Raw genomic sequence first — 25,944 nt, 5'->3', positions numbered from 1 at the left:
CCTGGGTCTGTCTCCTCACTCATCACTGTGGCTGCATTTGACCTGCCTTCAACCTTTTCACCCCAGGGACGTAAACATCCACACAGGAGGACTACGGGAAGCTGTGGTCAAACTTAGTCATATGATTAAATTGCATAATTTTTTTTTTAGCACCTTAAGCTTTGGAGGATTGACACAACCCAGGTCATGCTCTGGATGTCTTTGTACATTACCAAGGGCATGGGAAAATAATCTGATGAAAACAAAACTAAAACCACAGCTTTAGGGCTGAGTTATGGGTAGATGTGGTGCTTAAACATAGCCTAGGGTACTATTAGAGCAGGTAGGAGGGTTGCCACAACCCCCTGGTTGTCGTGTGTATGTTCTAAGCACCTGAAAATTGTTGGTGGTTGCTGGGCGTATTACAAGGGGCGTAAAGGCCCGGACAAAATAAATGCTGTTAAGCTTGACCTTGGCTGCTGAGTGACACACGTACATGTCAAATGTGTCGACACTGACTCTGGCCGCCCTTCCTCCTCTCTTCAGCTCGGAGTTGTGGAACATCAGGACCTGTGAAGAACCGCTAGCGCTCTACATGCCTAAAACTTCTGCGCAGTACTGTATATATGATATCAATAATAAGGTCAGTTGTAGGTGAAAAAAAGCTTAATGAAAATAAATTAATGTACAATATTTCTATATCTACTGTATGAAAAAAAAAATTTTTGCGCATCAGCTTGAGAGGGAAAATGTGACACTGCACAAAATATGCATTAAAATCAATGCTGCTGCTGCTTAACACTAACATATCTGAGGCTGTAATAATTCAACACAAACAGCTTTACTTTGCATGAAGCATATTGATTTTTTTTTTTTTTAATCGAAAAACATTATGGCATCATGACAAGAAAACTGGCATTCAAGAATTAAAGTCTTTAAAAATTCCTGAATATTTGATATCAATTATTAGGTCAGTAGTAGGAGAAAAATAGCTCAGTGAAAGTAGAATAAAATATTAATGTTTAATAATTTTCATAGCTACTTTATGAAAGGCACAATTTTTGTGCTTAGAAGCTTGAGTGTGACAGATATTAAAACAATCCCTAAGGGTTAAAGAAAATACCAGTTTATCCATCAAAAAATCTAAAAACATTGCTGCCACAGATAAAATGTCCATAAAAAGCATTATTTTATAAACTGCTATACCACATTTAGATATTCATGACCGTCAGCACCAACCCTTTCCCCTCATAATTCTGTCTTCAATATTTCTTCTTTGACTAAGGTTTTCACATCTTGATTTTGTTAGTCATATATCATATATTTTTTTTATTTCTCTATATTTCCACATGCATGTTTATCCTCATGTTGCTGCAGAAACTCATTCATCCATCAAGGGAAAAAGTCATCAAAACTTTTTTTTTTTTTTTTTTTTTTTTTTTGCATTTTCATAGAGCTGTCAGCTTTAATGTAATCATCACAATGTGATTAAGGTCCACATTTAGTGTTTTCATTTTTTTAATTGTTTCTTTCAGCACACTGTAGTTAAGCCACAGCAACATCTCCCAGCAGCCACAGTGATGTAAAACATTCCACTGTTACTCTTTAATGTCTTATTTCGGTTAATTAACTTCTCAGACAGCCCAGTGGAAAAGTCTGGCATTATCCACAATTTATGATATTAAAAAGTTAGTTTCTTACTGTTCCCCTATTTCCTTGTCAAGCCATCACAAGTTCCTTTTTCTTAGGGTTAAGTTCATGTGATAATCTTCAATCTTTCCAAAGCTCCTTATTGTCTTTCAAAATAAAAGGTCTGTGTTCGACAGGAAGTCACTTACCCCTACTTTAAGGTACTGTTAAAATACCCAAAATGAAACAAAAAATTTTAAATGCAAATAGCACAAGCTCAAAATGTGACAAAAAAAAGAAGACACATTTTGTGATTAATCACAAAAAAAAATGTAATAGTTTGACTTAATCTCCTGACATTATTTTTTAGGTTTTGTTGAAGGGAAAGAATAATTAAAAAACATACGATTGAAAAAATCCAATTTACATTTTCGTGCCAATTTTTTCATATTTTATACTTGAGTAATTTTGATCTCTGGCCCCACTAATGTGAGTGAGTCTTTTATTTCCTCACTTCATTTAAGTGTGAAAAAAAAAAAAAAAAATCACTGGAGAGCTCCTCTTGCCCAACGTCAGTACGCCCTCTGTCTTTACTGACCAACACTTTAACCTCCAGGTGAAACCTCTGGCTCTGATGCACTAAAGCTGCTACAGGGTGTCCTTTACAGCCTATAAATGGCTCCAGGTCATCTGTCATTAAACTAAAGTGTGCTAAAAAACAGGTCCTGGCTGTGTGTGCTGCCTCAGATGATAAAGGCTGAGTGTTTATGGTGACTACCTGTACTGCACCCCCCTTCTGTGGCCAGGTGGGCTTACGAGAGGGGAAGAAAATAAAAGATGGTCATGTTTTTAACTTTGCAGGATATTTCTGTGATTTTTTAGGGCAAATCTGCCATTTTAGCAAGCATTTTTCTTCATAAATCAGTCTTCAAATTTAGATTTTGTTCCTAAACTTAGGCTACCTTGTAGCTAAAACATCCACATACATCTGCCTTTTAATGTCTATTTCTAGTACGTTTTAAGGGAATTAAATTCATTTAGGGTTTCAAATAGTGACAAAAAAATTTAGATTATGTATGTGCGAGTCTTAAAATGTTATTTTTATTTCCTTTTACTATTCAGCATGGGCCGAGCGTGATTGATGTTGTATGTATGAATTACCTGGTGGTTTACTATGAACAAGCAGCAGTTTGTGGCGTGTGTGGTGTGTGATGTGTTAGTAGGGAAAACAGAGTTGCAGTCAGCGGTCAGATAGTTCTTACAGAGGAGAGCCAGAGCTGAGCTGTGAGGCTGACCAATGACCACAGCTTAGTGTAAATGTCAGAGAGCGGTTAGAGCAGACCATCTACCATCATGTACCTATGTCTTTATGAATGATTTAGTGCAATGTGCAATATCTTCATACATGTAGTGGTGAAAGGAGAGTTCTCTAAAACTTTTTAAAAAAGATTTTCATTTCATGGTTCCCAAGAATCTAGACAAAAGACAGACACATAGATAGTTTTGTCTTACTGAGTCAGTGAACTTCGTTTATCTTCTCTTGTGGCTTATTTTGGCAGAAGATTCAAATTTCTCCGACAAAATTAAAGTTTAATTAAAAAGTTACTGGCATTTAAAAAACACAGTGACTCAAAAACAGACACAAAAGACATAACTTTGACCTTAACATTTGACTTTAAAACAAAAAGTATGGTTGAAAAACTATGATTTTCGGATTCTACTGGTTGTATGCAATCACATGATCCAGAATGTCTGTTGGGGTCAGGATGTGGGAGCAGCCCTTAGGAATGCATGGGAACGGAGGAAAGTTTGAACTTTACAGCTCTAAATGAAGCTGCACACTGCAATTATCATCAGTATATTTCTACATACTTTGTGTACAATCCTTACACTTCACAAAAAGTGATGATTTTACCACTGTTGAACTGTTATAACCGGTGTAAATATCAATCAATCAATATCACACATTACCCAGTCCTTTAGACCTCCTAGCATCTAGCATGATTTAGCCAAGCGGGCCAAGCATCCCAAAGCTTCCCATCCAGCCCACAGTATATGATTAAACTCAGAATAGGTGAGGCGAGAAGAAGGTGTTGTGTTTTTAGGGTATCTTTTGTCTTTAAATACCTGCAGATTGAAATGAACCCCAAAAAACATTCATATTGAAACAGTTTTGCCTGGAATTACTTAACATTCGATTTGTTTTTTACAGCAATTCATCTGTCATTTATGATTAGTTAATATGATGTACAATAATCACTAACCTCCAATCCTGATTAAATCTGCAGTTTTCTGTGTCAACTTTCCAATTCAAGGCCTAGAAAATGCAAATACTATTAAAATAACAATTAATAATAGATATAGATAAATAGTTACAGATATTTAATCTACCATTTTTTTTTATCTTAGCTTACTTGATGGTCCGGCCTGCACAGCACCTGTCAAGAGAAAATCTGGCCCTTGTACCACTCTGGTTGATGACCCTTGGCCTAGAAGGTCCTGACGGTTCCCTGCTGGGATCAAGGCCATGCAGATCTGCAGCATATGCCATGGCATAGATTCAACACTGGAGTATAAATCAAGCTTTCTCCTGTGCAAGCATGAGAGTTGTTTTCCAAGAAAAATCTTATTTCTTTAGTCTTATTTTCTGTGAACAACCTTCCATATCACTGACTGTGTCAGAAAATTTTTAAAGAACTGTTTCTTAGGCAAGCTAGTCTGACACCAACCCTGCAGCAGCAATAAAAAACAACTATTAAGAATAGGTTTATCTTGTCTTGGCTTGTTTGCTTGTGTCTTATACAAAGGCATTTGCATTGATTTCTGTCTATCTCATAACCAGCTAAAAACTCCAGTTTCTAAGATTACTTTAGCGTGAAAGTAGTAGATTTTTGTTGGACGTTCTGGTGAACAGTAGGATCTCCTTTGTCAGTATTAAACCCAGAGGGGATAAATAAAACTTTAAAAGTTTCATTGAAGTATAAGTACACAAACCTCACTGTTATTTGTTAACACCAGAGTAGTTACAGTGGTTCAGCATCCTTTCTGCACTCAGATTTGCTGCTGTTGACAGAACTGCACCTGCATCTCTTTTCTTACAGGCCCGTCTCTGTAACCGCAACACACACCTGCTTCTATTTACACAAGCTCTGTTGGCAAAATATGGAGTTGCTACGTCGGAATAAATGAGTTTAGTTTGTGTAATCTTCCATCACAATGAATGAATGCTGCTAATTGCTCTGCAGTCAACAGAACGTCTCACTCTAATGCTGCCTGATGTGACGTCCCACCCTGTGATGACATCATGGCGTGAGGACATGTGACCTCATCGAGCATGCTGAGAGGGCTGCCAGTGACTCTGGGCCTGTTTTTGAATGTTGTCATGAGAGAGGTGACCGCGTTCGAACAAAAGGCCCTTTTGTGGATCCGTCCACATCTGTCCAGAATCACCTCCCCTAATTACCAAGGTTAGTCTTTGGAATTGACAGCGTAAATATTAAACTGTCAAACTCTGTCTGTTGGCAACACCTTCCAGTGTGAGTCACTGCCTGCAGAGGTCGAAGGAAAACAACGCTCTCTTTCTGCCTGCTGAGCTGCAGGGCTGCACCGAGAGGGAGAAACATGAGGGACTTAACATTCAATTTTGAGCCTGTTAATGTATTTTGTTCGCTTTCATGTGTTTGTGTAAGTATAAACTGCTTTTTTAAACTGCGCTTGCATGTTATTTAATTTTCTGTCTTATATTCACCTAACTTTTTGATGCATTTGCACAGATGATTTTACTAAAATCAAGTTTTAGTAAAGCTCTTGAATTGAATTGATCTGAATACATATATATTTTCCTTTAGCACAGCTTTAACAAACAAACAAAACCCAATTATTAAATTTTTATGGCTGGCTGCTGAGGTCAGCCATTCAGATAGCTCTGTTTCTGACTGACTGAGTGAGTAATGCTACTGTTGCTTTTTTTTTTGTACTGGAAGTCGTTGGTAATGGCTGCCTCCACTGTAGTAAATAGAGCCATACACACAGAGTTGGGCTATGAAATAAGGAATAAAAACAACCCTAAAAGCTTTTCATGTTGGGAAAGATGTCACTCTTCTGCCGACCTGCTTTGGCATGAATATGTGATCATTAAGGGGGAAAGGGTTAGTTGTGAGTGATTGTATACTAGACCTGCTAGTGGAGCAATAAGCTTGGACTTAACTGCAGCTGCGGTTTGTTCTGAACTGGACAATGTGTCTTTATTAAAACAAGCACAGAGAGTAATGCTGAAGGCTTTCTGTGACAGAGGAGATGTTTTCGCTCCACTCCTGGTCTATTTTGGCATGAATTTCCAATCATTACGGCCGGCTTGTATATCCTATGTGTCTGTGCCAATCAGATGTAAATCAAGACAAGCAAGAGGGTTAGAGGGACGTTTCTCAGCACTCCGTGAACCATTCAGTCACCATACGGGGGCTATATAAATTTAAGTCAACAGTAACAATAAATTCCATATAAATAAGGATGGTACCATGTTGTGTAACATAGCTTTTATACAAATTCTCAAATGCTTTGTATGAACAGTTTCCCAGATGTGTGAGAAAAATATCAATGCAACGGATGAAATGGTCTATCTGGTGTGTCAGGTTATCACACACAGCTCACCTTGAAAACTTTTCAGGTGTATTGAGTGAAAGCACCACATAAAAACAGTTCTTTCCCAATGTTTACAAATTGCAGTTTTGATCATAACATTCTTCTTTATTTTGCATACAAGTGTCTATTTGAAACCCAGCCATGATCATGTCCTGAATGTCACTTTATTAACAGTTTTATATTTCAAAAGTGATTTGTTATTGCACAAAATAAGGATGAACTGCTGAGAGGGGCTTTAATAAAACTTTCATGAAATCATGAAACCTTGTATGATCCATCCAATTTCTCCTTTCAGACTAATTATTCAAATCTTATAATACAGTCCCCAAGGTCATATCTTTTAATCCAAAGTTAATATATTTTATGAGAACCGAAAAAAAAAAAAAAAAATGAATACCATCACCTTCTTAAACATCAGTATTAACAGAGGATTTATGCTTGTGTGTTTAATGACCTTATGTAATAGGCCTTTTAAATTTGTATCTTCTTTTTCAGTAGGCTCACGTTTCAAGCCCTCCATTGGATACAGTTATAAAAAGCCGCAGAGAGTTGGCAACCACTGACTGAAGCGGCTTCCTCCTTCTTTCATCTCCCCTCTAATCTTCTGTTTGCACAGCTCTCCGTCTTGTCAGCCGAGTTTGTTTAGGTTTTATGCCCATCAATACAGCCGTATTCCTCCGTCTCAACATATCACCCACATCTGAAAAGATCATCAGTGATAGATTTGGAGGTAGAACATTTCCTCAGCTGCAATCCCCCGCTTTGTGTGCAAAATGATTAAGGCTAACGGAGTCTTTCACCCTAAACGGCGGCAAAGAAAACATCTTTGTGCTGCTGAAAGTCAGCCACTTCACTTTCTTTTCAACACACAACAATCAGGATCAAGTTAGCAGTTACTGCAGCATTGATGGATTTTTTTTTCTTCCGTTTTGTATTTTGCAAGTTTCCCATGCACATCAAACACTTTACTATGCTTATGAGCTTGATGTTTATAACGTTTAAAGATTAGGATTAGAAAAACAGTCATGTTTTCATAGTTTGTAAACTAGAGAGCAGTGACATTGTGGTTGTTTTTCTGTAATATTAATGTATGTTTGCAACTTCACCATTCTGCACAAAAGCAAGACTAAAAAGAGATGTTTTCAAGTTTGCTTGCCTTCTAAGGATCATTTCAAATCCATTACATTTGATTGGTCTTCAGATTCTGAAATCCTCAAATACTGACATTAATATTGGCCTTAAAAAATCCAGTACTGGAGAGTTTTAATTCAAGGCACGACAATATCCAGTATTTCCCAATTGACTAATTGATTCTTGTTATACTTAGTGGACTTTATTTGAACATATGTGCTTCAGTTTTGCTCCTCAGACCTGTCGATTACAGGCTCTTCTACGCCCCATTAAGACTTTTTGTTGATGTCGTGAAAGGAAATACAGTCTGGCATAAGTCTGGCGTTGAAACGGAGTATTTTATTCTGATATTTAACCAGATATTTTAATTTAGTTTCGGCGACACTTCCTGCCCCTTTCGATCTGCTCCGTGCTGCATTTATGCACAGGTCTAAGGCATCCAGCAGAAATAGAAGTTCAATGTATCTGCTGCAGAGGGCTCCAGTCTGCCGGAGCTCTGCCAGAGAGAGCTGCAGAGCAGCGAAGCTGGTGGAAGCTCTCTCATTGACTAAAACTAAAAACTATCTGCTCTGTTACCGTGCTGGAGCGGAGACAGACCGAACATGTAGTGGTGTATTTTAGGGGTGAGCAACGTCACCCCCCTCCCCTCCTGCGTGCCTTGAATCGCATCTGATTGGCTATACAGAAACACATGCCCCCTACACTGAATAGGAATAACGCGAAACATGACGACTACAGACATGTAGGTACTCAACTTTCATCTTTTTTGAAAAGAAAACAACTCACTGCTGTTCTTTGTTCTTCTTTAAATGTTGTCAAGTTCTGATAAAACTGGCGCTTTAGCAGCAGCCACGCTAAGCTCTTCCGCCATAATTGCACCGGCCTCTTGGTGCTGCTTGTTTATGCCGCGCCTGAAAGTGCTGTCCCGTGTCGCTGATTGGTCCTGTCAGTTTCTAACCGGGCCCAAACAGTTCAGATGGGAGCTTTGCAAGATGGATTGGTCAGTGGGAAACAAGGAAACGGGTGTATCCATCTGCTTTGCAAGGTTAGAAAAAAGGAGCACCCTCCAAACAATAAACTTCTTAAGGTGCATGACAAAAATAAAGGACCTACTGGAAAACAAGACATCAGCACTCAAAAAATGTCCTTTTAAGCAGTTTTATTTATGATGCATGAATGCTGAAGATGGCCACGAGTGCGATCCTCTGAGTGCATACACTAGGCAACTCAGCCCGGCTGCGAGCCTGTATACCTACTATCTGTAGTTTCACAGTCATGATTCTCCACACATAAGATGCTGCTGTGACTTGCTTGATCAAAATGTGAATGTAGAAGAAAAGCAAGCATGGAGGACCATTGAAATACTCGGCCAAATGCCCTGGTGTGAATTACGGATGCAGAAAAAACATAAAATAAATGAGAAAGAAATGAGGGTAAAATGCTGGCTGAGGCGAAAGTTAAGTAGTGCTTTGTTTTGTGGGTTGGAAAAGTACAGAACATCCAGTTGGTGGCGCTACTCAGTCTGCTCTCATTGTTTGTTGTGGCTATTCCATGGAGGGTAGTCTGACCTACAATGTATTCTCTTATATGAGCTGTCCAGATAAAGTCCAGCAAGAAATGACATTATTGTGAAAATAAACAATTTTTTTCTATATGAAATCCATTTAATTGGATGCATCAAGTAAAAAAGTTGAGTAGTGTTGCTGGTTTTGAGAAATCTTGGAGGTCGTAGTTTATGATTTTCTGACATTTTTGGACAAAAAAACCTAGACAGAATCTGTCGATGTATTGAGTTAAAACATAAACAGATTAAAACAACAATAAAAGATTTTTACAATGTCAAGTATTTATCTATATTTAACAGCAATTCTTGATGAATGAAAAACACAAGAGGCTGTAGAAAACTTGATCAGACAATACATGAAGTGTGTGAGTGTGTATTCTTGCACTTCTCATGACTTGGAAGCATGAAAGGATACACAGTAAGTGCCCTGGTAGCTCCTCCTCTTTAGTGAGGCAACAAAAGTGCCATCGTGTTGTTTGGTTAGTTTGGCTGTAGCTCCCTCCCCCTCACACTCACACACAGCAGACCAACAGAAACCAACAACGCTGTCAGCCACAGCCGGTTGCTAAACAACCGAGGGAGGCATCTTTGGAGATTAGCGGCGTTGCCCTGGGTCTTTAGGACCCCTGGCTGTGCTGTGGGCTGGCCTTGTCCTGCCTGCAGAGAAGTGTGACAGAGAGACCTGACAGCCCTGCTGCCTTGCCCAAGGACACGCTGTCACCGAGGAATAATACGAGCAGACTGAGCAGTCCCCGGACGTCAACAACAGCATGGCCCCCGCTGTACCATCAGAAAGAGCTTCCCAACAAAGGGGTAGCCAACAAAAGGGCCATGTTAAATTAGGCATTTAATTCAACACTCGGTCACAAGGGCAAAGTAATCAGAGGGAAAACACAAAAACATATTAAAGGACAAGGAGAGCAGAGGGCTGCATGAGCCAACAGAGATGACTTGACACACTGTAAAACCTAAGAGCCATCCAGACTCACACAAATGCACTTTACTTGGTAATCTAGTACGTTCTTATTACTAGGTTTTATCAAGTGATGTCTAACCGCAGGGTGTAAAGTAAAGTCAACTTTAAGAAAATTAAGTAAACAAGTAACATCTAAGGGCTGGGCAACCAATTTGCTGATTCATGCCACTTTCCAGGAGGTGGCAACAGTCTGAGCATGTGCTTTAGCCAAGTTTGCTTTCACTGTAAACAGAAGTGAGGACAACACAACATTTCTGTGATTTTAACTTATGTGCATCTTATCTTATCAGTTAAGGCCTATACTCAAGCCAAGTATTTTTTGTCATCTTAACTAGACAATCATCCCTTAATCTGAAGAGTTCCCAGGATTCCTTTCGCCATTAAACACTTTTGCACCATAAGTGAAGTTACCCACTCAGTGAGAAGTGTCCCATCTGCAGTACTCCATGTCCATGTGTTATGCATGATATAAGAGCTCATCCTAGTTAGGAGTGCACTTTCAATCTTTATTACATGCTGTAAGACTAACAAATGAGAGACGGTTAAAGGAAAGATGAAATGAGGTAGCTCAGTTAGCCAAAAAAGCCACATCAACCCTGTTTCTCACAGTTGATAGAGTAGTTATGGGAGTCAACGATCCGGGTCATTTGGCTCAGCTCAGCAAGAGGAGCTAGCTCTTTCGGCTCCCAGACAGGTTTCATTTGGCCCCCAGTTTGGCTTCATTTGACCTGCCAAATTTAGCAATGTCATGACATATGATTGATATTTATGCACATATTTTACTCCAATCATGCTTAATCTTTTTCCTAAATTAATGGAAATATTATATCTTCCCTAAAACACTTAGTGTGTGAGCTGTATGACCCACCTAATATAAAATGCATACTTAATGCGTGGTGTGCCTGTGGTAGAGCAGTATGGAGAAAAAAAAAAATTATGCCTACTAATCAACCACATAACGCAGGGATGTTGACTGTGGACTTCCAAAAATACAACACCAGCAGATGCCGTGGCAGCCCAAATCATCACTGACTGTGGAAACTTCACACTGGACTTCAAGCAATGTGGATTCTGTGCCTCTCCACTCCTCCTCCAGACTCTGGGACCTAGGAGAGTGCAGCCATCTACCAGGACATTTTAGAGCACTTCATGCTTCCTTCTGCTGACAAGCTTTATGGAGATTTTCCAGCAGACTTGGCACCTGCCCACACTGCCAGAGGTACCAAAAGCTGGTTCAATGACCATGGTGTTACTGTGCTTGATTGGTCAGCAAACTGGCCTGACCTGAACCCCATAGAGAATCTATGGGTTATTGTCAAGAGGAAGATGAGAGACACCAGACCCAACAATGCAGATGACCTGAAGGCTGCTATCAAAGCAACCTGGGCTTCCATTACACCTGAGCAGTGCCACAGGCTGATCGCCCCCATGCCACGCCGCATTGATGCAGTATTTTTGTAGAAGGAGGCCCAACTGAGTATTTAGTGCATAGAAATCAACATACTTTTCAGAAGCCTGACATTTCTATGTAAAACATCCTTTTTCTATTGATCTCATGTAATATTCTAATTTTCTGAGACACTGAATATTGGGTTTTCTTATCTGTAATTCATAATCATCAACATTTCAAGAAATAAAGGCTTGAAATATTTCACCCTATGTGTAACAGGTCTATATAATATATGGGTGTCACTTTCAGACAAGAGTGACAAAAAATATTTAACTTTTTCATGATATTCAAATTTTTGTTAGATGCACCTGTATATATCATTGTGTTTATTTCAACATTTCCTCCTCCTTATAATGGCACTATGCCCAGGCTTGTATGGGATTAAAAGTTTGATTTTTAATGCTTGTACAGAGGGAGGAAACTTAACCAGAGTCAAAATGTGCATACCTGGCTAATTCTGATGGTGTTCAATCTGAACCTCAATGTAGAGCAACAGAGCAGACCACAATGACCAAAACTGTAACAATTAAAGGAATATTTCTCTGTCCTGAAGACGTTTAGAAGGCATATTTTGAATACTAAGTGTTTTAAAGCCTCCAAACTGTTGCTACAGTCAGAATGAGTCTGTTCCTGGTAACCTGTTGAAACTTGTGCTCTCCTTAAGTGTGTCACATTACACTGTGACACTCCTTAAGGTCGGCAGTGCTCTGAGCCTCAGCTTCAGGTCTCAGAGTTCAGGGCAGAATGCCTGGCCAATAAAAACATGATCTATGACACAGGTTTACAAAATGACATCAATGAAGTCATCTGGCATGCACCCGTTTCCTCAAATCATAGCCCCGCAGCGCTCATATCGCAACTCTGAATTTGCAGTTGTCGTTATTTTATGATTTAATTACAAGTGTAAAGCTTTGAGGCAATGCAGCAGGGGGGGTTAAAGGAGAGCTGCTCTCTCAGCGCTCGTCGAGTAAAGGATAATTATAGGGAGGGAGAACCTCGTCAGAGTCACAGGAATTCACTCGGATTTATTCAGGAGTGAAAGGATTCCTTGTAAGCCTTAAATAAATTTTAATTGCAGTAAGCTGTCTAACACAAGAGACCCCCTCCTGTCCCCACTCCCCCCTCCTGAACCCTGCTGAGTTGGGAACTTTGATTAGATTACAAAAACAGGATTGAAGGGGGAGTATTAGGAAACCACAGGGGCTCACATACACACTCACAGAATCTTTCATTTATTTAAGGAGTTTTGCTCCAATGCAAAACACGCACCACTTGCATGAAGTCACGCAGCTGCAAAGCAGCTTACTGACATAACAGCATGTTGATTTGTAGAAAAAAGGAGCTGTTATATTTCAGCAAATATTTCACTGGGGTAAAGGAATAAAATACTTAATGACAAACCAGAGAGTAATGCATGTAAGTGCTGGGAGTTAACACAAAGGTAAATTGATAAGCAGAAGAAGAAGCCTAATTGAGACACTTTGGAATGCGTGTTTCCGATATCCTTTGGCAGAACTGCCTCCTGCCCTCATGTCTCACTTGTCAAAACATGTTGTGGTATTTATTGGTTTGATTTTACAGATTTGTTCCTGTATTTTATCCTCTTTGAACGTCTGATCCTTGTGTGAATGTGCAGCGCTGCTTCCATGGCTGGAAATTAAACATTCATTGTGGTTGTGTATAAGATTATTAATCTTCATTGTCTGGCCACACAATTAAATCATGGATTATACCATCCCCTAATCTGACATTTATCCACACATACAGTTTGTTTACATGTTAATTCTGTAAAAAATCTTCCTCCTGTAAATGGATCCACTTGTTACATAATAACTATCATTTTATCATTCAGCATCCTTTGCACTCCTCGTCATTGCACCATTGTCTCATATTTTAAATAGGTTAAATGTGTAAATGTATGTTTGTTCATGTTGGTTTAAAACTTTTGTATAGAGCAGTGGTTAACAACCTATCTGGCCTCAGGACCTACCCACACCTCCATAAAAAGAAATATCAACCCTAATTTCACAAATTTTTGAACCAGTAACTTTTCAAAAAAGTACATCAGGACAGAAGCTTTCAGCATGTTTATTTTATGTTTCCCATGATAACATTTAAATGTTTTTTTTTTGTTTTTTTTTTTTTTTTCCTGGAGATTTTGAGATTTTAACATATCATAGGAAAAATCAGAAAAATAAGTTGAGACTTCAAGAAAACAGCCTAAACTTACTGTGTATATTCACTTCAGGTTGCCATACATCATAGACTTTTTGCCACATTCTTTTTTCCCATGCATGCATCTGTGACCCACTGAAAACAACTCCATGACCCACTTTTGGATTTGACCCACCAGTTAAGCAGAGGTGGAATTTTTACTATTTTACTTTGCTAATATACTTAAATACAATTAAACTACCAGTCAATAAATCTACTCAAGTAAAAGTAAAAAGTACACAATTTAAAGTTTACTTTAAGTGCTGTGTAGCTAATGAGGAGTTGTACAGTAAAATACGATTTTTCCTGGCAAGAACAACAACCAGGTAGTTCAGGTAAAGTCACACCTCAATAATGAAGTAAAATGCACAGCAAAGTTGACAGTGATAATTAAACAGAGTTAAATGAAACACTTGAAAAGTGTCTATATTTGGCCACATTAAATAAAGTTATACAACACTTAAGTAGTATCACCTAATGCCATAGGTGGGATCTCTAACTCAGTGGATAACTTCACGCATGGTGCAAACATGTCTCAAAGAAGGATATTTCATGAATATTTTAATAAATATCAATAAAGTTGGAGAGATGGTTTGTACGCATCAGCATCAAGGATTGATAAAAGATTTTCAAAGTTTCTCTGAAATCTGTACCTTGTCAATTAAATGGTGCATGGAAGATTCATGTCCTGTGTTCATGGCAGGGTTAAGTAGAAAGCACTCTGCGGACGCCCCAGCCTCTCTGCATGTGTGTGCCCTGCAGAAATGGGCCAGTAAAAGTTTTAAATGAGCACTAGACAGGTGTCAGCAGTCTTTTAAGAAAGACAAATCTGTCCACGGCATTCGATACTTTCCCTGCCAAGTACAGCAGGAGACAGTCTGGGCGGACAGGAGGGAGATAGAGATGGATGGAGGGAGGAGGTACATGTTGAAGGCAAATTAATACCTACATACCAGTATATACTTTCTCTTTTTCTGCTTTACTCTCCCTTTTCTGTCTGTCTGCCTGGATTTTGGAGTTGTTATTTTCTGTATGTATTATTACCTCCACTAAGGAGGTTATGTGATTGGCAGGGTTTGTTAGTTTGTTAGCAACATAACTCAAAAAGTTACAGACGGATTTTGATGAAATTTTCAGGAAATGTCAGAAATAGCATAAGGAAGAACTGATTAGATTTTGGGAGTGATCCGGATCACCATCTGGATCCAGGAATTTTTTAAAGGACTCTTTTCTATTGGGAGATGGGGCTAATGGTGGAGGTCTGCCCTCTCTGAGTGTTTCTCTAGTTCTTTGTTTTTTAAGTGTAAAAGGTATGGCGGCAACTGTATGTTCAGCTCAGAAAACTATGAATAACACAACCTAGAAGAAAATCTATGATATTTACCAACAAAAGGAATGATAGTATTGGTGGAGTTCTTGCTCCTACTGAGAGAAACACCTTTTTTTTTCTGGTTCGACCAGAGTTTTAAAGACCCCTGCACAAGTTGGAGCCTGCTACTCATTGCTCAGGCCCCTGAGGAGGGAACAGTGTTGATAATTGGGCTGAAAGGAATGGAGGAAGGGAGTCACATTCCCGCAATGAGTCCAAAACAAAACTCCTGCTTATTCTCCTCACTTTTCAACCATCTCCTGCTGAGAACATCAAGGGACTAAATCCAAGAAAGTGTGAAGGGACCTCCTAAAGTCTGTTCATTTAATATTCCCTGCACCCACAACACAAATGAAGCTATAAAGTTAAAGCAAACTATATAAATAACTGGAGATGGATTTTATTCAAAGTTCACTTGTCAGCTGAATTGCCTTTACACAATATTGAAAAGTCTTCTCTCCCAGGTTTTAGATTTTGGATCGTATCAGTGTTATAGTTAAAAATACATTTGATCTTATTTTAGATTTAGATTTGCTTATTACTTACACTTATTATACCACAGTGCAATAACTGACCCAAAAGCTAAAGTAGCATTGACATGTTTTCTTCTAGGCTAGTTAGCATTGGCATTTATTTTCCTGGGGTTTTCTCCTAACCTTGCAAAGCAAGGTTTACCATTCTGTCATCCAGCATCCATCTTGAAAAACTCATCCATGTTTGTCAGAAACTGAAAACAATTCAGACCAATCAGCACCATTAAAGTGAAGAAGGTCACAGCTAAAGGCAGGGTTTAGTTGTACTGTTAGCCAATAGCAATGGTTGCTGCCAGTGCGCCGATTAGCTAAGATGTAGCCAAGTATTGCTGCAATTTTATCAGAACTCAACCTGACATAAAGCTTTATACAGCACCCGCTCATGCGTCATAGCGCTGAGCCAAGTTGGAGAGATTGAGTACAACTTTTTAATTCTGTCTCTGATATCACCTGTGAGTAGGCTAGAAACGTCTGCCTTTGCCTGTTATTTCCATGGCAGATAGCCACACAATACAACAGCAAACTACAGTATTTAAATCGAGGTTTTGGTGTGAGAGGAAGAGAGAGGGGAGGGGATGGGCGGGGGAGAGCGAGCAAAAGAGAATGAAGCAACAGGCACTGATCTTGATCATCAACCACCCAGCGATCTGTTATGTTTCCATGGTTGATATCCAAATAATAAATGAGCAAACTTTGGTGTTTAAAGTGAGGTTTTGATGCAAGAGAGACAGGTGGGGTTGGGCAGTGGTGAGCACATGGGGAGGAAGCAGCAGGCAGTTTTGAATCATCAGTCACCCTTTTAAATGACTTGGACTGATACGAAATGTCACATACGTAAAATCAAACCTGTTCCGAAAAAAATACGATGGACGAAAGTTTCAGTGTCAGTGTGCAAACATGATTAGAACAACATGAGCTCGATTTTATTCGAAAAATTCAGCCGAAAAAAAAAGTAATCCATGTGCATAGGATTGCTGAAATTCTACTATAAATTGAGTTTTAGGACAGTTATCCGTTGTCATTAGTGGGGATGAGTGTTAACATTACTGTACAATTAGGCTGTCATTGCCTGGGAAGAAAAACAAATGTCTGTGAAAGACGTTTTAAGAGAATAATTAAGTCTCTCATGAGTCCTGAACCACTGAATTGAGATGGAGTCAGGTAGCAGTAGGAGACGAAAGATCCACCAAGGACATCTTTTGTGAAATCTCTGTGGGTTTTATTGGCCAATTTAATCACTTTATTTTTTTACATGTTTCGGTTGTGTTACTTTTTCCCTTTGTCATTCTGTTTTCATGTTTTGTGTGAAGCACTGTGAATTGCTTTGCTTAAATCTGCTATACAAATAAACTTGCCTTGCCTGGTGGAACTGACGGACAGAACATTCATCCAATCTGAGCGTTTTTGAAAAGTCCTGCTCTTCCCAAATGTATGGGAGGTTTTCTAGATGAATGTGAAATATATCCTGTGTAATGTATGAAACACTATCTGGCGTGTAAGGTACATTTTGTCCACCATCATTGGATTTATAGCTATCTAGTTTTTAGTGATGCTTGTAAACTAACTGAATTTGATATGTTTCTGTTTATTTAGGTGCATGCTAATCTTGAGCTAAGGCTGCAGGGCTGTATGGCTAGCTAGCTTTAGCTTTCTTAGGTGCTGCAGTTTGCAGTTATGCTTTTTGATTCGGGTTTCTTCCATACATGGGTTGTTTTCTTTGGTGTTTATTGCTTTTATGTTGAGTGAATATAAATTTTACCATAGTAAATATGGTATACAATGTTAGAGTGGAGTCATCATAATCTAGCAAGAAAAGTTAGATCCAAATAGTTTTTAAGCTGCAACGTTGAGTTTTTAGAAGGCTTGGAAACAGGATGTTATCAGTACTGATGTCTCTATGTAAACTACCAAAGCATACAAGATCACTGACATAAAGACAGACTATGCTATAAAGTTATTTTTAATGCCTGAAACTGCTGCAGGAGGTAGGTTGATTCCCTTTCCAACTCCAAAGATTCTTGTTGGCAGTGTTAATTTTGGATACCATTTTAAAGTAGTCTTGGTCTTAGTCTTTAGATTAAAATATTAATTAGTCTTAGTCACATTTTAGGCATTTTCATTCTTTAAAGTTTCAGTCAAATTTTAGTCAGAGAATCTCAGAAACATTTCAGTCCAGTTTAACAAATAAGTACTTTATTAAAGTCATTACTCTTGTTCAAGAATTTTTTTTCTTTTTGAACTATAGTTTCATTAATTAATGTACAAAGTTAATATTAACTCATCTTAATGTACTAAAAATACATTTAAATATTCTGACATACCTTGAGTACTCTCTCTTCTGATGATAGAAAATACACACAGTGGAGAAACATCATGGATTTCGAATGTCCCACAGTTCAACATTTTTTCGTGCCCTCGAGCTCAAGCGCCCTTGGGTTATGCAGCAGGGCAACGACACAAATATACCAGCAAGTCCACCTCTGAATGGCTCTGAGTGGCCAAGTCAAAGTCCAGACTCAAATCCAATTGAGATGCTGTGGTGTGACCTTAAACAGGCAGTTCATGCTGGAAAACACTCCAATACGGCTGAGTTAAACCAATTCTGCGAAGGAGAGTGTGCCAAAATTCCTGCTCTACAAAAGACTCATCACCAGTTCTCACAAATGCTTGATTTCAGTTATTGCTGTTAAGGGTGGCACAACCAGTTATTAGGTTCAGGGGGCAATTACTTTTTCACATAGGGCCAGATAGGTTTGTATTTTTCCCCCCTTAAAAATTAAGTAATCATTCAGACACCGCATTTTCTATCTACTTGGGTTGACTTTGTGAAATATAAAGATTGGTTTGATGATCCTAAACATTTAAGTGTGATAAATATGTGAAAAATCAGGAAACAGAAAGGGGGCAAATACTTTTTCATGGAACTGTATATCTTAGTTGACTGAAATAGCACTAAAGAATCATTTATTTGGTGCTTACAGACAACAGCATGAGATTTTAACACATGAACAGGACAAAAACAGTAAAGCAATAAGAGGTACTGCTATGTCCATAGGGGCTGTCAAAATCAACACAATTCAAAAGTTCACAGGAGCTTTGACATAAAGAGTGATGGTCAATAGAAAAGTCACTGTAGAATCTGAATCCAACTCATTCCTCTCTGAATGACGGACATGGAGTTCAGTCTTCTAAGGAGTCAAACTGAATGAGTGACCTCTGCCTTTGAAGGTAGGATGACCCCGGTGTTGACGGCCCTGAGGCCGTTGTAGTGTTGTCTGATTGATCTGAGCCTGTCAGAGGTCCTGAGGCAGCTTCTCATGCTCTCTGATGGCTCAGCGGTTTCTCTCAACAGAAACATCATTCTGCAGCAGCTGCTTCGTCCTGCAGGGTCACAACCTTCAAGCTCGTCAACACTTAGTGGCAAAGACCCTCTGAATCTGACTGACCACCATCTCAGTCCTCCACTCCTTCATGTGGACTTAGATGTGTTAGAATTTTCTTTTCATTATAAATAAATAAACCTCATTTTTGACACTTACGCCTGAATCTACTTCTACAAACTGATAACTTCATCATTTTTATAAAATTTCAATGCTTTATTTCTATCTCCATATTATGGATCTGTAGTAAAAACATTAATCTGCATACAAAAGAACCTTTTTTGAACTATTAAAAAAAAGCCTCAAGGTTGGAGAATGATAAAAGACAGCACAGGCTCTTATTTGGGCAGAAAGCTGCCATTGGTCATTATCAGTTATAGGACATATTTTTTCTTCAAGGTACAAGTCATGTTATTACTTAGAAGTCATAACAAATATGATTGGGTAGTTTGCTAATCTAAAATTTGATGTTTTTTTCCCTTTTTTTAAAATGTGGAGGTGCCATACTTTATTGCATATTCTTTTGGTAATTGTATTTTGACTCTGAGATGCATAATTGCTTAGATTTGTAAATCCTCATTGCCTAAGAGTTGATAAGTAAGGGTAAAAATCAACTGGTCATTATCTAAATTAATATTTAAGAATCTTTGACACTGGTATAGCAGAGAAATTTCCTCTGTAATTGAGCATTTTATGTTGCTGACTATTTGAGAGCATGTGCAAAGAAAAGGTTAAGTTCAGCACAAGTTTGTACTCACATCAAGCAGCCCTCCTGATGACATGCTCGAGAACAGGGCAGAGGAAGAAAAGAGGAAACCAAGAGGAAGAGCAAACCACAGGCGTCTCTGTGGAAAGCTTAAACCTGCCTCTGGCTTGATCCCCCTCCACAAAGGAGAGCTTTGATGGGCTGATGCACTGGCTTGTAATGAATATCACAGACAACATCTTCACACCTCCTCCAACGCACCGCTGAAATGACACAAAGACTGTGTCAACAGACACTTTGTAGTGTAAATGCAACGTGAAAGAAGTGTGTTGTTGCTCATATGTACACATGGTTCATGTATGAGCACTCTCACAGATACATAAATTCATCCACAACCAGAAATAGAGACAGCATTTCTTATGATAAAAAGGATACGTGAAGGACTTTAAAAAATATTTCCGCAACATTGTTTTTCTGTGAAGATGTTTTGCAGTTGCTGAAACAATTCCCCAATTTTTGCACAGGGATAAAAGCACACACCCCTCCCTTCCTCTGCTCTTGTGAAGCCTCTTAATGGTTGAAGTATTTTCCGACCTTTGAGGATGGCACAAGTTCTGCTCCTCATTATCTCAGGCAGCTGTTTCTGCAGGAATAACTGTAGACCCCAATGACCTGTCATAGTTGGCAGCCTCTAAAGTTGAGATCTTCATTGACGCTGAGCATGTGCAGGTAAGAGCCGGGTCACCTTCCCAACACTGGTACTTGTTACGGCGATTATGAGGCCTTTACAAGATCGTTAGGTCACTGTAGCTGTTTGCACACAGGCACTCCTGAAAAAACCTACAACCTACTTCCCCTGAAGTCTTCCTGAGTTGCTTATTCACACATCTCTCTCAACATGAGGTTTTAATGTCAAATTTTGGGGCAGGGGTCTGTAATTAGAAATTTTAATTTTTGTATAACCAACAGGTTAAAAGAAATTTATGGCATGCACAAAAGAAAACAAAGCAGCACTATTATTTGGTTCAGAATTGCACCTGTCACAGGATATAAGTGTCATTGCCCCCAGTGGGGCATTTTTTGCGTATCCTTAATCTGAAAAAAAGTTGTGCGCTGGAACCTTGCACACTGAGTCTGATGTGTTTTATTTGTATTCACTATGAAAATTATAAGAATGTGGTAAATTGTTTTGTACTTCAATTAAAAACAAGGAGTGGGGATGAGCCTTTGGCTCTGTCACTCTTGAGTCCATCCATCCTGACAGCTTCATACGGCACCAACTCATATGTCACAACTCTGCCAAGTTGAAAAGAGGGAGAGCAACCTTTTTTATTAAGTCTCTGTTAAAACCTGTGAGTACAAACTTACGTCTTTATCTGTTTTATTTCCATGGTTGATATCCACATTATACAGGATCAAATGTTCAGGTTATGGTGCAAAAGAGGGAGACAAAGGCCTTAACTCTCAAATTCCTTATACTCTGCACAGGACATAAAGCAAACTTTGAAGCAAACTGCTCCCTTTCTAGCTGCTCCCTGCAATTCCACAGCATGCTTTCTGGTCCATGTCTGGTGTGTGGCAGAAGCCCCACTTCCGTCAGAAGGCCACAGAGGTAATACGACAACATGGATGAAGAAAAACAACTTTCAAAGTGGAAAACCAAAGGATTTCAAATTAACCCAAACATCCTTTTGAGAAAACATACATCTTTTAAAACCTGATGTACACATTGATAGTGAAGCAAGAAAAAAATACATCAAATATTAGGACTGGGTTCAAAAAATCAATTCTTCGATTCAGACTGATTTTTTTTTCCTTTAATTCCATGTGTTCCATAAAATTCAAAGATCGACCTTTTAATATATGCCTTGTCCCTCTCCTGGCGGCTCCTCACGCTACCAGTCTCTGACTTACGTCACTTACACAGCCTGAAAGTTGACCGGCACTCACTTCTAAAAGCGCTTAGACTCTGATTCAAGGTTTAAATCTCAGGCCCAATCATCTAATTTTGGATATCTGGGCACGTTAATAATACAAGCTGGATATCTCTTCATCAAACGTAAACCTGTGCTGGGGCAGTGCGAGCAGCCAAGCTCTGCAGGTGAAGAGCACTCAAGCTGCTGCTACAGACCTGGCAGACTCACACACACAATAGTGATCGTCTGGGGTGCTACGTTTAAGAGGAGCAAACCTAGACTGTTTTTTGAAACCCCCCCATACATCACTCTGTACAGTGTGCTTTTTATGACCCCCTATTTCTCTGTTTCACAGCCGCGCAAATTACGCACGACCCCACTGTTTACAGCAGGGAAATGATGGAGCACTCAGTCATGTAGGAAGATATGAGTAATAAAATCGCATCTCATGTAGATTTTCAATCAAGTTAGCATAATATAACATGTAAAACATCAGCGCTGTGGGTTCTGTCTTTTAGGTATATAGGTGTCTGTCTATAGTACACACCTCACAGACAGATAAACATTAAAGCGCCACACTGTATGCACCATATCTGAAAATGTGACTATTAGTACTACTACCGCATTCTAAGTATAATGATACATCATTGACTTAATCAAACTTAGTTAAAAATAATTTATCAAATGTACTTACTTTTATTTTTATTCATTTACAAGACACATACAAGAGTTTCAGCTTGGACTTAAGTGACTTACCTCTGTAAAAACAAACATGGTGGAGCCTGGCAGCTCTGCTCCACTGAAGGAACCTCCAAATTTGAGTGCATTTTGAATTTAAACGCTACAAAGACAGAGGCAAACTGGACAAAAAAGACCATATCCAGAATGGGCCACATGGAGGAAAAATAGGGATATAAATACTACTAGTTTCAGATCAATTTTTTAATGCAAACCCTGAAATTTTTAATAATGTGCCTAGCTGGAACATTCTTTATACTATTTCCAACTTAAGTTCTCTGAAAATCTCCTAAATGTAGAAGCAACATAGGATTTTTTACTAAAATATCTCTACATGAATCGATATCGAATCGAATTAAATCGAGGCCTGGAGAATCTGATTCAGGAAATCAGTGGCAATACCCAGCCCTATCAAATATTAAAGTGATCAGCAAATCACCTGAATAAAGGCAAAGTAATCTGTTGTTTACACGCTATTCTCACTTTAGACTGTTTTTTTATTGCATTATCTTGCAAGTCTCATGTGAAGTTGTAGTTCTCCTGTAATCTTCTAATCTCTTGTCTTCAGTGTCCCGGCTCCGCTGCACTGTACTTCAGAAATGGATCCAGTGGGCGTGTTGTTGTCACTCAGAGCAAAACCGCTGCATGCACACAACACTGTGGGCATGAAGTGGAGTTTAAGGGTATATGTCTTGTAATGAGACTGCAAAGAGATGTGTTTCTGCATTACAATACTCTTTTGTCAATGTAAAGGATGAAAACAGCAATAAAATGAGATGTATTTGTTCTCAGGGGTCACCAATATTAAAATAGAATAAAAGTTTCTAACAAAAGCTTTTAAAAAAATCCTATTGAACTTATTCCAATGTTAATTGAAGGCCAAACTTCTTTTGCTGATTTAATTTGTGATCAATTTTCTACAAGAAGCCCCAAAGTTCTCAGTGGATTTTAAGCATGCTAAAGGCAGTCTCTTCAGATAAAGCCAGTGAACAGCTGAGTACAAATAGCCTCCTCATCTCGTCTCTTTTGGTGGTTGGGTCAGAAGGACCTTAAGGCTATCTCTTTCTTTAACAAAAGCAACTTGTTCCGTGAGAGGCACAATTAAAGAGTGGGAGGAAGATTACACACAGGCAGCTTTATAGGCACCTCCAAATGACTCAAGAGCAGACTATTCAACAGCTGGTTAAATTATCCACCATTGTCACGAAACAGTCAAAGGCAATATTTTCCTGTAATGCTCCTACCTCTTTCTCTCTTCCAGCTAGTTTACCTCTGCGGGGGTTATATAAAGTCAAGGGGAGACTGAAAATAGTTCTGACACTTGTGCAAAGTGAAAAAAGCGCTCAGTCTGGCTGCTGTCAGAATAGATAAAGCCACAACAGTCTTCAAAAGTCAGGAACATCAAGCACAGTAGATTAACGTGCTGGAATTGGGTAATAACTTTAACACATGACATCTTACCACTTTCCATCACGTATGCAACTTCAAAGGAGGAAATATGGTATTTATTGATGGGCTCATAATTCAGTTCTCCTCTAAAGCAGGTCAGATTTCATTTGACAGGGCAGGGAGAATAGAAACCAGATGATACAAGGCCAGGGCCTCAACTCTAGCTGAGCTTTCACTTTAGACCTGCAGGTTGCCAGGTCGAATCCTGATAGGCAAGAGCCCCCATCCTACCTGGATTACAGACCAAAGGGGAAAAAAATGACCCACCAATAGTCCATGTGGTTCCCAACATCCCTTAAAGATAAGCTTAAGCTAATAAACACCACCAGTCACACTGCAGTTGTGCTCATTTCAGTTCATTTTAAAGGACGAGTCAACTACCATGTATAAAGACTGAATGAGTAGTATACTTTTTCTCTGTAATATTACAGACAAGTCAAGTTTGTATTTCTGCAGCCATCACTTACATCAGAGGTTTTCAAAGTTTTCTTGCCAACACAATGCACAATGCAGTATCTTTATGTTTCATACAGTAGCAGTAATAAGGTACTGTTGTTAAAATTCCCAAGAGACACCTAGACTTGCCTAAAGGCACACCAGTGTGCCTTGCCACTGTTTAGTATTCAGGTTTGTTTACGTTACATTTTGGTGTTAGCGTTTTAGCTCAACTTAAGCTCTGCTGTCTCAACAGGTGAGATTGATGAGCTGTCATTGTTCTTATTCGCTTTTTCCAAAGCATACAGCATTTCGAAAGTCATCCCTCCTGAGATGTTTCGGCAATGACCGGTGAAGCACATCCAGCCACATGGTGAGAGCCTACAGCTAGCCTAAGTCTTGTTAGGGGTATAAGGTCACTGGGGACTGCGGAACAGGCTGTGATAGCAAGCAGCAGAGGCCTAGTGAACCGATCTCTAATGTTGAAACTAGTCCAAAGACCGATTCATGATACATTTTTACCAGTCTAGGGCTCCACAGACTGATGCACTTAGACCTTTGATGTAAAGATTGGTCAACCAATCCATATTGGTTTATTTTTAAACCACTAATAATTAGTGCTATTGTATCCTTGAATAGCACTCTAACACAAAGCAACATGTATCAGGATTATTTTTAGCATTGCTAAACCCTGTCATACTACTACTGATTTCCCCAGTTCAGTAGTACAGAATATTGAATGTATTTTTTCCTGATGAACACAGTTATTAAAAGTTTTACTTCAAACACTCAGCCCGTGACATGCCAAATGTGACTACAGAGAGGAGGGCAACAGGCTTGTGTGAGCCTTCCGCCCCATCTCCCTCTGCAAACGCCAAAGGATTTCCACAAAGCAAACACTGGTTAGCCTCGCTATTTAGTGTGGAGAGCCACCAGAGCCAACAAGTTCCCCTCCAGAAAATAGCTCAGTCTGGCCCTGATAGGGCACCAGCATGTGTGTGTGTATGTGTGTGTCTGTGTAATCCATATGATTCTGTGTTGGCCCAGATAGCTCAAGCGATGAATAATATGCTGGCAGAGGTCCAGCCTGGATGTGGTTTTGACTCTTTGCTGCAGATTTTCTCCCAAAGGGGGGGTGGTGGTGGTTTGACTATCAATTACAGCGGCTGGAGCTCTGCAATCTGAGATCCTCTGTGATTCATCCATGCTACGCCTGCATGCTCCACTGGTGTTCATGTTCTCTTGCAATAATCACCATGCAGATGAGCAAAAACATTGCATGTCTGTTGTCATTTTATCGTCTGCGGTCAGTTGTTTCATATCACTGATGGCTTCTACGATCAGCTGCAAACCTTTAAAATTGATATGAGACAGAAATGAAAAGAAAGCATGGCCAATTTCTTGCGTTCTGTTACACTTATTTTTGTTCTGTAACTGTTTTAAAAAACAGCTGTTTGTAATGTTCCTGGCATTTCTCAGCTGTCTGGTTTTATACTTTTCCCATGACTGAGTCAGATGACGTGATGGGATGTCAAACATATTTCCAAGGTAGTTTTTTAAGGGGTTTGAGAGTATAGCAGCATCAGGATTACACTGTCTTCCTGGGCTGAAGGGTTTTATTTCAATACACTATTTTTTCAAGAATGCTTCACAAACAGTTATTAAGTTTTGATTTTATTTTGTATTTTTTTATTGCTAAATGAAACAGCTGTAACCCTTCAAAAGACCTCAGCCAATTCAAATGATATTTTGTAGTCTTTAGCTGCATATTTGGGCTTCAACTGAATGCTTAGCCAAGAGTGGGCTCTTGGGGCCCATATGGACATTTAGGGTA

This window comes from Cheilinus undulatus, linkage group 5 (genome assembly GCF_018320785.1).
Source record: "Cheilinus undulatus linkage group 5, ASM1832078v1, whole genome shotgun sequence".
NCBI classification, from domain to species: domain Eukaryota; kingdom Metazoa; phylum Chordata; class Actinopteri; order Labriformes; family Labridae; genus Cheilinus; species Cheilinus undulatus.
This window is presented reverse-complemented; position numbering follows the sequence as displayed.